This window comes from Canis lupus, chromosome 21 (genome assembly GCF_048164855.1).
Source record: "Canis lupus baileyi chromosome 21, mCanLup2.hap1, whole genome shotgun sequence".
NCBI lineage: Eukaryota > Metazoa > Chordata > Mammalia > Carnivora > Canidae > Canis > Canis lupus.
In genome coordinates, this window is record NC_132858.1 from 15,106,269 (window position 1) to 15,115,963 (window position 9,695).

At 37.1% G+C, this 9,695-nt stretch overlaps 2 pseudogenes; both read left to right on the forward strand.

Annotated features, from left to right (window-relative positions):
* Nucleotides 1–586: 586 nt before the first annotated feature.
* On the forward strand, nucleotides 587–1,516 carry LOC140613335 (olfactory receptor 4A47-like; annotated as a pseudogene).
* A 2,032-nt stretch (nucleotides 1,517–3,548) lies between these two features.
* LOC140613604 (POU domain, class 5, transcription factor 1-like) lies at nucleotides 3,549–7,759 on the forward strand (annotated as a pseudogene).
* The last annotated feature ends 1,936 nt before the right edge of the window (nucleotides 7,760–9,695 follow it).

Sequence of the window (9,695 nt, forward strand, 5' to 3'; positions counted from 1 at the left end):
GGAAAATTAAAAACTTATCTTACTAAATACTTAATTGATATCTATTTGGAAATGTCAATTAGGTAGATGTATACAGAAAGCCATTCATAAATTGTTCTCCCACTTTGAATATGTAAATTACCTTGAGAGATTCTTCATTTAGGAATTACACTTTGTGTAGGACTTTATACATTGTGTGTCTTTCAAGAAATTTCCTTTCCATCTTGTTCTCTCACTTCTCCTTTAAAACTCAACTAAAGTACTGCTTTCTCTGGGAAGCCTTCCCAGATCACAAGTTGATTTATGTGTTAAGGCACATGGAATCCATAGTCTACATGAATATACTTGTAGTGACATTTATTAAATTGATCTATAATGGTCCGACTCCCTATATATGAAATCAATGAGAGGAAGAAACCACATTGTATTTAACTAAGTGATATCAATTATGATAGGTTTGATAGAAATAGATTTTGCATGCACACTTTTTATTGAATAAATAAAAATTAAGCTTATAATATACTTAAAAGTTTTTTCTTTGTTTTAAAGATAAACTGTTTCTAATAACAAAGGTCAGGACCTATAAGGAATAGAAAGAGCCAAGGAAATGGAACCAAAGAACAATGTTACTGACTTTGTCCTCTTGGGCCTCACACAGAATCCAAAGGAACAGAAGGTCCTTTTTGTTATATTCTTGCTCTTCTATATTTTGACCATGGTGGACAACCTACTCATTGTGGTGACTGTTTCTTTCAGTAAGACCCTGGGCTCACCTATGTACTTTTTTCTTGCCAGCTTATCATTTATGGACGTCATTTATTCCTCTTCTATTTCTCCTGAACTGCTTTCAAATTTGTTCTTTGGGGAAAATATCATATCCTTCCAATCTTGTATGATCCAGCTGTTTACAGAGCACTTTTTTGGTGGATCAGAGGTCTTTCTTCTGCTGGTGATGGCCTATGACCGCTATGTGGCCATCTGTAAGCCCTTGCATTATTTGGTTATCATGAGGCAATGAGTATGTGTTGTGCTGCTGGTGATATCCTGGGTTGGACGTTTTCTGCATTCAGTAATTAAAGTTAGCACTATTTAGAGGCTCCCATTCTGTGGCCCCAATGTCATCGATCATTTTTTCTGTGATATGTACCCCTTACTGAAACTGGTCTGTACTGAAACCCATGTCATTGGCATCTTAGTTGCTGCCAATGGAAGGATGATCTGCACTATTGTGCTTGTGCTCGTGCTCATCTCTTATGGTGTCATCTTGCACTCTCTAAAGAACCTTAGTTCAGAGGGGAGGCGGAAAGCCCTCCAGACCTGTGGTTCCCATGTCACTGTGGTGGTCTTCTTCTTTGTTCCATGTATTTTCATGTATTTAAGACCTGCTAAGACCTTCCCCCCTGACAAATCCCTGAGTGTGTTTTACACAGTCATAACCCCCATGCTGAACCTACTGATCTACACTCTGAGAAATTCTGAGATGGCAAATGCTATGAAGAAGCTCTGGAGCAGAAGTATCATATCTTGCAGCAAATGAGCACATCTGCCACCATGAATGAGTCATTTGGCATTAGGGTTCATTTCCTTAGAATGCAGAAGTCTTCTTCTTCTTCTTTTAAAAGGTTTTATTTATTTAAAAGAGAATGAGTGAGAGCGAGAGAGACAGAATCTGAAGCAGACTCTGCATTAAGCACAGAGCCTGACATGGGACTAAATCCCCGAGCCGGGAGATCATGACCTGAACCAAAACCAAGAGTTGGATGATTAACTGATTGAGGCACCCAGGTGCCCCAGAATGCAGAAGTCTTCTTAAATTGATTCTGAATTTACTTTCTTTAAAGAATTTCTGGTAATTATAATTAAAGTATGGACTAGATGATTGTACTATAATAAGGTTTCCTCCCTGCTAGGATATAATGTCTTTAAAGTCTTGTGTATCACTTCACTTAGAATGATGTAATGTTTTTACAGCAAGGATTCAATAATAGGTGATGATTTAGGAAATTTTTGTATGATTACACTAAACTGTCATCAATTTATGTATTTATCTTTCAGTTTTTTTCCTGAAATTTGGTATTATTTTTAATTAGATTCTTGTCATTTCATCATTTTTATTATACTATTTAAAATATTCAAACATGTATAGAATGTCTTCCTTGTTAAGTTTTGATTGTCTTATATAAGAAAAGTTGATGTGTAATAGGTAATTATAGCAAAAATGAAAACCTTACAAAATAGGATAAGATGTAGGGCAGCCCAGGTGGCTTGGTGGTTTAGTGCTGCCTTCAGCCCAGGGTGTGATCCTGGAGACCTGGGATCCAGTCCACGTCGGGGTCCCTGCATGGAACCTGCTTCTCCCTCTTCCTGTGTCTCTGCCTCTCTCCCTCTCAGTCTCTCTCTCTGTGTCTCTCATGAATAAACAAATTAAATCTTTAAAAAATAGGATAAGATGTAGCATAATTTTCCTGCTTATCTCTCATGGTCTCTAGTCTTCTTCCCTGGGAGCAGTCACTTGATTGGTTTCTGAAGACTTGTATCAGATAACAATCTTACAAATACATGTGCATTTAAATATACAAATGTGTTTTTTTTCCGTGTATGTAAATGTTTGCTTTTACTATGCAACATTTAAAAAATGTTTTATCTTATTTTATTTAAATTCCATTAATTAACATATAGTATATCATTACTTTCAGATGTAGAGTTCAGTTATTCATCAGTTCCATATTATACTCATTACATCACGCACCCTTCTTATTGCTCATGCAATACCTCTTTAAAATACACTTTTAATTTTATGATTGTTTTTATGTTTTTATTTTCTCTCTCTGTCTCTCTATATATATACATGCACACATAATGTGTGTATATATATATGTATATGTATATATTTATTGGAGTTCGATTTGCCAACAAATAGTATAAAACCCAGTGCTCATCCCATCAAGTGCCCCCTTCGGTGCCCATCACCCAGTCATCCCATCCCCCTGCCCACTTCCCCTTCCACTACCCCTTGTTTGTTTTCCGGGGTTAAGAGTCTCTCATTTTCATTTTAAACTGAAGTATACTTGATGTACTGTCTTAGGTTCAGATGTACAAGATAGTGCTCTGACAATTATAGCCTGACATAAGAATGCTCACCATATAAGTGTAGTCATCATCTGTCACCATCCAAGGGTAATTACTACAGTATTTATTTCTTATGTTGCATTATATCTTTTGACTTAAATATTTTATAACTGGAAGCCTGTACCTCTTAATCATCTTCACCTATCTTGCCTGTCCTGTCAGCCTCTCCCTTCTGGTAATCATCAGTTTGTTCTCTGTGTTTGAGTCTATTTTGTTTCTGTTTATTTTTTTTTAGATTCTACATAAAAGTCAAATTATCTGCAACATTGAAGACCTTCCATACCTGTTTATATAGATCTCTTAGTTTTTCTTATATTAGGTAATACTCCCCTATAAGTATATACTAAAATTAATGTCTTCATTTCTCTTCAGATTGTTCCTTACCTTTTTGTATGACAAACAATTTTGCAATAAATACATGTTTTTGAATATGTGCAAAGATGGGTTCTGAGGAGTGGAGTTCTTGTTATATGTATTTGAGTCAAGATCAGATATTCATAGTAATTGCCAAACTGCCATCCTTGAGGTAATACTAACAGCTACACTGCTGCTCACAGTCTGAGATGCATTCTGTCCATATACTCAACAAACTGTGTCCAGTGCATACTTAAGGGACAGAACAATCTGATTAAAGTTATTTTATTTCATTTTAATACTTTAATAGAAGTCCTTTTTTTCTTTTTTTTTATAATAAATTTATTTTTTATTGGTGTTCAATTTACCAACATACAGAATAACACCCAGTGCTCATCCCGTCAAGTGCCCCCCTCAGTGCCCGTCACCCATTCACCCCCACCACTTGCCCTCCTCCTCTTCCACCACCCCTAGTTCATTTCCCAGAGTTAGAAGTCTTTATGTTCTGTCTCCCTTTCTGATATTTCCCACACATTTCTTCTCCCTTCCCTTATATTCCCTTTCACTATTATTTATATTCCCCAAATGAATGAGAACATACAATGTTTGTCCTTCTCCGATTGACTTACTTCACTCAGCATAATACCCTCCGGTTCCATCCACGTTGAAGCAAATGGTGGGTATTTGTCGTTTCTAATGGCTGAGTAATATTCCATTGCATACATAAACCACATCTTCTTTATCCATTCATCTTTCGGTGGACACCGAGGCTACTTCCACAGTTTGGCTATGTGGACATTGCTGCTAGAAACATCGGGGTGCAGGTGTCCCGGCGTTTCATTGCATCTGTATCTTTGGGGTAAATCCCCAACAGTGCAGTTGCTGGGTCTTAGGGCAGATCTATTTTTAACTCTTTGAGGAACCTCCACACAGTTTTCCAGAGTGGCTGCACCAGTTCACCTTCCCACCAACAGTGTAAGAGGATTCCCTTTTCTCTGCATCCTTCCAACATTTGTGGTTTCCTGCCTTGTTAACATTCCCCATTCTCACTGGTGTGAGGTGGTATCATGGTCTTGATTTGTATTTCCCTGATGGCAAGTGATGCAGAGCATTTTCTCATGTGCATGTTGGCCATGTCTATGTCTTCCTCTGTGAGATTTCTGTTCATGTCTCTCACCCATTTCATTATTGGATTGTTTGTTTCTTTGCTGGTGAGTTTAATAAGTTCTTTATAGATCTTGGAAACTAGCCCTTTATCTGATACATCATTTGCAAATATCTTCTCCCATTCTGTAGGTTGTCTTTTAGTTTTGTTGACTGTATCCTTTGCTGTGCAAAAGCTTCTTATCTTGATGAAGTCCCAATAGTTCATTTTTGCTTTTGTTTCTTTTGCCTTCGTGGATGTATCTTGCAAGAAGTTACTGTAGCCGAGTTCAAAAAGGGTGTTGCCTGTGTTCTCCTCTAGGATTTTGATGGAATCTTGTCTCACATTTAGATCTTTCATCCATTTTGAGTTTATCTTTGTGTATGGTGCAAGAGAGTGGTCTAGTTTCATTCTTCTGCATGTGGATGTCCAATTTTCCCGGCACCATTTATTGAAGTGACTGTCTTTCTTCCAATGGATAGTCTTTCCTCCTTTATCTTATATTAGTTGACCATAAAGTTCAGGGTCCACTTCTGGGTTCTCTATTCTGTTCCATTGATTTATGTGTCTGTTTTTGTGCCAGTACCACACTGTCTTGATGACCACAGCTTTTCAAAATCCTTTTAATATAGTTGAGTTTAAGCATCTTCTCATAAATTTAACATGACTTGCACTTTTTTTCCTGTGGATTAACTATTAAAGACTTTATTTCATTTATTATTGATCTCTCCAATGCTGATTTTTGAGTCATTTATGTACTAAAGAAATGATCCCTTTTACTATTGTATATGCATTATTTTTCTGGCTTGTCATATTTTTAACTTCTTTTATATGATGTAAAATGCCTCAAAATTTATTTTGACATAGGAATTAAGTAGGGATTGAATTTTATTTGTTCCCCTAAATTTTCGTTGCATAGTTTTTTTATAGTTGCATAGTTATCTTTTAACTTGAAATCCTGACTATATATTCCATTTATATTTGGTTCCAATCTATTCTGTTTTATTTTATTTTTTTAAATAGTTTTTAAAATTTTTATTTATTTTTTTAAAAGATTTATTTATTTATTTATTTATTTATTTATTTACTTACTTATTTATGATAGACATAGAGAGAGAGAGAGTGAGAGGCAGAGACACAGGAGGAGGGAGAAGCAGGCTCCATGCCAGGAGCCTGACTTGGGACTTGATCCCAGGACTCCAGGATTGTGCCCTGGGCCAAAGGCAGGCACTAAACCGCTGAGCCACCCAGGGATCCCCTATTCTGTTTTACTGACCTCTTTGTTCATAGCCCAATTGATATGCAGTACATTGTTTTGATACATAATACATTTTGATTTGTAATGGGACTAACATTTCTCATTTCTATTCTTTTTCAGATTTATGCCTAGTCTTGCATATTTATGTTTCAAATTCAAATGTAAAAAAATAACTTAGCAAATAAGATAAATAATCTTAACATTAAAATAAGTTGAGTAAAATAAGTTTAACATGGTTTAGTTACAAAACAAAGTCAATTATTAGGTTCAAGAATTCAATTTAAGGAGATTAATCTAAGAAAAGTTTACAGCTTTCAAGTACTGAGAACCGTTATCCATGGACGGATCTTTTCATTCAACAACTCATCTTTCATAAGCTTGGGTATTGCTTCTATTTTCTGCCTGTGTGGCTCAACCCTTTCAGATATCTGTTGCTCTTCATCCATGACCCCTGAAATGCTGCTTGGCATTTTTGCAATAGAGAAACCATCTCTTTTATGAAGTGCAGTACTGAAATTTTTGCTGAGCACCCATGTGGCCATCTGCAAATCCCTGTAGTATGAAATCATCAGAAGGACAGGGATACAGCTTTGTCTTTCAGGTGGCATGTGCTAGAGGCTTTGTCCTTGCAACCACTCAGGTCCTCGTCACATTGTGGCTGCCTGTGTGTGGCTCCAATGTCATAGACCATTTGTGTGTGATGTAAATCCTTGGTTGAAAGCCATCTGCATGGACACTCATACCCTTGGTCTCTTTGTTGCTGTCAAATGTGCGTTCATCTGCCTGTGAACATTTTCCTCTTGATGGTCTCCTAGCTGGTCATCATGTCCTCCCTGAGGGCCTGTAGCTTGGAGTGGAGACCCAAAGCCATATCTGCCTGTGTTCTCATGTCACTGTAGTGGCCTTATATTGTGTCCTGAGTGTTTATATATTTGTATCCAATCACCAGCTTCTCCACTGATCAAGCCAAGAATCCATGGTAACTCTTTTGTTAAACATAAAACTGTGTACTCAGAAATTTGGAGGTAAAGAATGCGAAGATGAAGTTTTGAATTCTGCAGGAGAGAGCATACTGAGGACTGCAGTTTGGGTTGGGATGGGTGCCCCAAGGCAGCCTGGAGTCCTCTCAGTGGAAGGGAGAGCCATGTTCCGAGGTGGAGAGTCAGCTCCGGGGGTGCCTTCCCTGGGCAGAGCCCTGATCCATCTGTGAAGCCAGATAAGGAAAAACTGGAGCAAAATCCCAAGGAGTTCCAGGACAGCAAAGCTCTGCAAAAAGACCTGGAACAATTTGCCAAGCCTCTGAAGCAGAAGTGGATCACTCTAGGATATACTCAGGCTGATATGGGGCTCACCCTGCAGATTCTCTTTGGAATGTGTTTCCCCAAACAGTCATCTGTCCCTTTGAAGCTCAACAGTGCAATTTCTCGAACACATGTAAGCTGTGGCTCCTGCTGCAGAAGTGTGGGTGGAAGCTGACAACAATGAAAATCTGCAGGGGAGGTAGGAACAAAGCAAGGATCCTTGTGCAGGCTGCAAAGAGGAAGTGAACAAGGATGGAGAACCGAGTGAGGTAACCTGGAGAACATGTTCCTGCAGGGCTGGAAAGCCCCTGTGCTTCTGATCAGGCCCGCAGCTTGGGCGTGTAAAGGATGTGGTCCAAGCTTATTTCTGTAATTAGTAGTGACTAATGGCAAGGAGAGGACTTTGAGGTTTCTGGGTCTTTTTTCTCAGGAGCACCAGTATCCTTCCCTCTGGCACCAGGGCCCCTTTCTGGTACCCCAGGCTATGGGGGCCCTCACTTTACTACTTTGGGCTCCTTGGTGCCTCTCTCTGAGGGTGAAGCCTTTTCCTCTGTGTCTGTCACCGCTCTGGGTTCTCTCTTGCATTCAAACTGAGGAGCCAGCCCTTCCCAGGGATGGGGGCAGAGGAAGGGGAAGAGCTAGGGAATGAGAACCTAGGGTTAGTACCAGGGCTTTGGGATTAAAGTTCTCCATTCACTGTAGAAAGGGTTTGGCACTACAACGGGTGTGGGGACAGAGTTTGGGGGGAACTGGTTGGAGGGAACGTAAAGTTCAAGGATGCTCTTGTTTTTAATCCTCACATCACTTATCACTTTGTTTTTAAATAAAGAAGCCTGGGACACAGTAAAAAAAAAAATACTTTAGGAAATACTAATCATGAAAAGTGTAGCTTCAATCTGTTACCATACAAAGTTACTATAATATTATTGAGTATATTCCCTAAGCTGTACTTTTCATTCTTGTGAGTTATTTATTTTATTCCCAGAACGTTGTACCTTTCAGCCCCTTCACCTATTTCGCCTATTCCTCTACTCCCTCCCCTGTGGCAGCTGCCAATTTGTTCTCTGTATTTATGAGTCTGGTTTTGTTCTTTGGTTGTTTTGGTTTCTTGATTAAATTCCACATGGAAGTGAAATCTTTTGTGACATCTTGAAGATATCCCTCACCATCCATGTAGATCCTTTAGTTTTTCTTGTACTCCATATTACTCACTTATAAATATGTACCACAATAAATGTATTCATTCCTGTTTATATTATTACTTTTTTATGACAAAGAATTTTACAATTGTATATTTGTGAATATGTGGAAGTATGAGTTCCTAAGAGAGTAATTGTTACATGTATTTGAGTCAATGTGCAGATAGTTAAATGTTGAATTTCATAGTTGTTGCCAAACCGTCATCCTTGACATTGTACTAACAGCTATCCTGCTGTCACATTCTATGAGAATACTTCTGTTCCTATACTCAACAACTATCTTATAAATACTCATGGCATAAGGCAATCTGAATAAATTGTAGTCTTTCTCATAGTATTGAGTTTGAGTATCTTTTCATATGCTTAGTATAATTTATATTTCTTTTTCTGTGAATTGTCTATTAACATCTTTTACCTGTTTCATGTAATTGTTGATCTTTTCCATTCTGATATTAGTGAGTCGATTATACTAAAGAAATAATCTCTTCTACTGTTGTATAAGTAATTGTTGGTTTTTTAGCTTGTGATGTGTTTTTAGTACTTGTATACTGTATAGAATGCTCTTGGCATGTAAACAACATTCTAATTAATTTAATATTAATTTAATATTAATTCTAATTAATTTAATATTAATGACTTGCTTACCAAGACTTCCCCACTTCATTCATATTGAAATATTCTGTTTTTTTATCATTTAATTTTAAAGCACTTTTGAGGTTGTGTATCTATTAAACTTTTGCTCCATCTGGAATTTATTTTGATATAGGCATTAAAAATATATGGATTTTTAGTTGGTTTTCTAAATTTCAAGGTTTTTTAAATAGTCGCAGAATTTTCTTCTTGCCATTGACTTGAAATTCTATTATCTTCTAAAGCTCCATACATACTTGGATCCCATTTAAGTTTCTGTTCTCTTTCATTAATTTCTATTCATGTGCCAGTTGATACACAATAAAATTGCTTTCATATATAAGATATTGTGATATGTGATGAAGCTAGCAGTCTCTCATTTCTGATCTTTTTCAGATTTATGCCTAGTCTTGCATATTTATGTTTCAAATTCAAACTTAAAATAATGAGTTTACATTGAGATAAGATAAGTTTAGCATTAAAATAAGTTGTCAGTTAAAATAAGTTTAAAATAACTTAGTTACAAACAAAAGTCAGTTATTACTTTAAAGAAGATTCAATTTAAGATTAAGAAGATTGATTTAAGATTCAATTTATTTAAGTTTACTGCTTTGAGTACTGGGACCTGTTATCCATAAGTGGATCTTCGATTCAACAAGTTATCTTTCATAAGCTTGGGTACTGCTTCTATTTCCTGCCTG